General features: G+C 28.6%; 1 protein-coding gene across 4 annotated transcripts in view; it reads right to left on the bottom strand.

The window, feature by feature from the left end:
- The window catches only part of LOC106460365 (protein zwilch homolog), a 32,329-nt gene that overhangs the window by 23,125 nt on the left and 4,597 nt on the right, over window positions 1–4,607 (bottom strand). For all 4 annotated transcript variants that reach the window (XM_022387071.1, XM_022387074.1, XM_022387072.1 and 1 more), the window contains 2 exons: window positions 3,872–4,121; window positions 1,007–1,176 (listed from right to left, as the gene is read on the bottom strand). The gene's annotated coding sequence lies outside the window, so the exon portion shown is untranslated. The remainder of the gene's footprint in view (window positions 1–1,006; window positions 1,177–3,871; window positions 4,122–4,607) is intronic.

Genomic DNA, 4,607 nt, shown 5'->3' with positions numbered 1-4,607 from the left:
CAATGTAAATAGTGTCTTATATATATATATATATATATCACAATCCATAACACAGCAAAATATACTGCTAATTTATGATGTTTTTTGATGGAGAAATGACACTGATTGGGGACTAACCATGAAACCTAATTATGCAGTTAAAGAAAGGGTTAACAGTCCTGAACCTGCATTTTGCAAAAATTTTTGGCTTTTCTTCTGGACATTAATATACCTTAATACCATAATGACAAACAACATGAACATTGTTTTAGAAAATGTTGACAAAACTATAATCGTATCAATCAAATCTGTTATAATGCTTTTTTTTTAGTAAAGTTATATACATTTCTTAAATAGTTGAAAGATTTGAGAAAATTATATAATTTTCAAATTACCTCTAAACTTGCATAGCCTTGCCTTGGCCTAAAATGACCTAAACTTTTGATTTAGAGCAAACTCAAATCATGACAGTAGTCCAAATAAACTTTTTTTATTATCTAAGTTAATGCAACTTGTGTATAGATTTTCATTAATAAATCTTCTTGTTTGGGATAAAAACCAATAATTTTCATTAAAAGAAAATGGCACAGTTATAGTACACAGGTATTTCCAGGAAGAAATTCATAAATAATTATTTTTATTTCTCTCTTTTTCACCTTTACTAGGAAAACTGGTGACTATTAGCTGTCTGTCATAAAGAAATATTTATGAAATGTATCTAACATTAGCATAATTAGTTGTTTTAGGAAAGCATCATGTGAAACTACTTTTATAGAAGTGTGGATACTTTTTAAATCAAAATATGCACATTTATCCAGTAAACTGTGTATGTAGCTTTTAGTATAGTTGCTAATGCTGGTTTTGTAAAAAAAAGTATCCAGACAACATTCAAAAGGTTACTACAATTTTAGAAACCTGCATGTGAAACACAGATACACGTGTAGAACTTACAATAACAAAATGTAGAAATTGTTTGTATACATTTCACTTTCTTCTCGTAGATCTAATTAATCGACATAGTTTTTACCTGTGGAGTTCACGATAATCCTACTACAAGAAGACTGGCCTCTATGATAACCAAGATACACAGTATTTTGTTGATCAGACCCATCACACAATACCCAAACAACTGAAGATAAGAAATGGGAAGGCAACTCTTTTCTCAAAGCAGCTCTACAGTATTGATTCAGAAGATATCTGAAAAATATGGGTTTAAATGTATTAAAAAATTATAGTACATTAAAATTCAGTTAAAAAATTATAAAAGAGAACCTCTAAAGCATTATATATTTTTTATCATTATTCTGAAGTAAATTTAAAACTCAGTCCCTTGTTTCCTCTGGCCCAGACTATGAACAGGCTAAAAATGGAAAGATGTACATGTATAGTGTGAAGCTTGAAAAACAAAAATGGAGATTTTCATATTCATAAACTAAAAAGATTAGGATTCTTTGCTGTTGTTTAATTAAGAAATAAATAACAAGTCTTAAACATGGAACTGAACCTCAACTTGAGAGGAGATTTGTTTTGATTTTAAGTCTAAAGCTGCACAATAGCCAACCAAAGTCATTATTACACATTAGAGTAGATAAAACTGAATCTCAATTACAATTGCTTAACTTCTTTTAATTAAATTTCTTACCCTGTAGTCCTTTTAAGTTCACAAAAATGTTGCAATAGAAATAAATTAATAGTACCTATGTATAATTTACAAATAACTTAAATACAGAATTTTCTTACTGATGAACCAAATACACGTGATACCTCTCATTTCTAATGGCGAATAACTTTTCTGACTTGAATTCAATCACTCACTACTTCACTGACTGACTCATTCATTCATTATTCATACTTATATTGTATTTTTGTTGCATATCACAGAATAAAAATTTTACAAAATGTCCTGTTTATTGCTCTAAATGTAGCGTACACTGGTATGTGTTACATTACAATGTTTTGTTTATTACTGAAGAACAGGTATTACAATGCCGCATTGGTTTGTGTATGTGTGAATGTTACGTATATATGTTTATATATACACAGTCTGGTTTTTATTTACAGAACACACAACTAAGAAATTGAACATTTACTCTATACTATCATGAGTTTTAACCAATTCTTTTACTCTGTAGAGCTATGTATGTTTATGACATTTAAGTTTTCATAACCACCTACAATGTTACTGGATAACAAACACTATCTCTTTTTTGTGAACTAATGCAAAAAGTATTTCCAGAACTGCATCATCTACTTCACAATTAATTTCTAATAACTCCAAAGACATTAAACCTTCTAACACTTTTACAAAGTTATTTAAGATTTTTAGCACTAATATAAATATACAAAATGCTACTTTGTTTAAAAACCAAGATCTGTTTTACAATTATCACATTAAAAGTAAATAACATTTGTTTAACAAATGTCATCTGAAATTATGTCACTCCCATCCAAATCTGGTCAAAATATTACATAATGAAGCAATTTATGGATTAGAAAATGCTCATCTAATCTGTTGAAATGCAACTCAACTCAAACAAAACTCTAAAATTAATTCTTAGATATTGCAGCTAACTTTCAATTAAACTCTCAGTCAGCCCTGGCCTTCTATTCTCATGTTCCTTTTGTTTCTGTTTTATTCTAAGATCTGTATTTCATTTCAGAATCCAAATTTTTTTTCAACACCAAGTTTTTCCATAACTATTCAGCCTTATTCTAATCTCTATGTTCTTGTTCTTTTTTTCAACAACTTGTTAGTCCTAAACTTAATGCAACCAAACCATGAAAAACAAAACCTGACACAAAAGTAGGCCTAACTCTTAAGTCTTGCATACTTACTTTTCCCAAGGATGGATAATGCAACCAAACCATGAAAAACAAAACCTGACACAAAAGTAGGCCTAACTCTTAAGTCTTGCATACTTACTTTTCCCAAGGATGGATATTCAAGGGCAGTTGAAGGACCATATGGTCCATTGTTTTTGTATGTTATGTTAAATAACTAGAAACAGTAACTTACAAACCATCAAACTTAAATTTTTAGAAGTACTACTACTACTAAAACTAACCCCTGACAAAACATGCTATATTTAGCCAATTTTTAATTTAAATACCATGATATAATAGGAAGATTAAGTCAGAAAGTAGTGTGTATTACTTCTATAAACCCTGAAAAAAATAGTTTAAAAGTTCCCTGAGCAAGAAATGAAATTTAAACAAATATTGTGAATTTTTATTTTTCCTCATTAAAATGTGCAACTTAAGTGAAGTAAAGAAAGAAAGAATCAACAAATGACCTAAAGGCCTAATCTATCCTTTGTTTTGCTAGTAAACTAGTTTCACTGAATTTGCATCTAATCAGTGCTACTTGGGAGAGCACAACACAGAAGTACAGCAAGCCTCTTAGTGATGGTATGCAAACAATTTGTACAGTTTTTCTATAACCAAATATACAGATAATGTATCATTAGAGAAGTTTGAAAAAAAATTATATCTTGGTTAGTTTTCTCTGAAATTATGCATTTCAGTGAGGAAAAGAAAAAGTAACAATTAATTTACTAATTGGACTGTCAATTAATTAAGAATAGTTATTTGTGGAAGAATAATATCATATAGATCCTGAAGTATTTTAGGTTATTAGTGATGAATAAAGGACTTTAAAAGTAAACCCTAAACAATATTACTATTTTATGAATTTAAATCTAAATATATGCTCTCAAAATATTAAAAACATACAAAAAATTCACATGTTAGTACACATCTTAAATTCTATTCATGGTAAAGACAGCTGGTAAAAAAAAAAGAAACTTTCCTTTCAAGACACATCTTTTTTGTCACATTTACTCATTACTATTGTCTAAAAATGTGTATGTACTATAATTCTCAATCAAACAACCTAGCTTCTGATGGATCAAGAGGTTTGTATTTCACATTCTTCTGGTTTGTATTAGGAGAGACAGCAAGAGTGTTCTCTTCATCATTATCACCATCATGATAACTACTTTTATTCAAGTCAAAAGGGCATTCAAGTGGACATCCAGTTAGGTCTAGTTCACTTTCAAAATTATCTGAAGATGAACTTGTCAGCTCTGCAGACTTATAGGCACCTGAAGAGTTTTTTTCTTGCAGAGAATTTTTGTTTCATCCTGTTTAATGAAACAGATTTCTCAAATTAATAAATTATTTTTAATGTTACTAAATAAAAACACTGATACAAAAAAAATTTATGTAAATCAAAGAAAGAAATATTATTTAGTGTTTGAAAATGTTGAACCATACATTCAGAAAACATACCCTTTAAAAAAACAAAAATATTTGAATGGGGAAAAGAAATAACATATAAGCATTAGAAGAGCATTTTAATAAACAGAGTTCTCATTTATCATAAATATGTACTTAATCTAAAACATAGAAACATTAAGCACAATTCCAAAACAATTACTAACACTTTTAAACACTGAACATCTTAAAGAAAACTCAAACTAGTTTTTAAATATTAACACTGTGGTTTAAAAGGATTGATAATTTTTAAAATTATTATTGCATTTGTTACGCCTCCGTTCGTTAGTAAATTTTCCGTATAATTTATTTCTGAAGAAACTTTAGCGATACAAGTCCTTTCTTAAATAAAG

The sequence above is a fragment of the Limulus polyphemus genome, unplaced genomic scaffold (genome assembly GCF_000517525.1).
Source record: "Limulus polyphemus unplaced genomic scaffold, Limulus_polyphemus-2.1.2 Scaffold760, whole genome shotgun sequence".
NCBI classification, from domain to species: Eukaryota; Metazoa; Arthropoda; class Merostomata; order Xiphosura; family Limulidae; genus Limulus; species Limulus polyphemus.
This window is presented reverse-complemented; position numbering and strand designations above follow the sequence as displayed.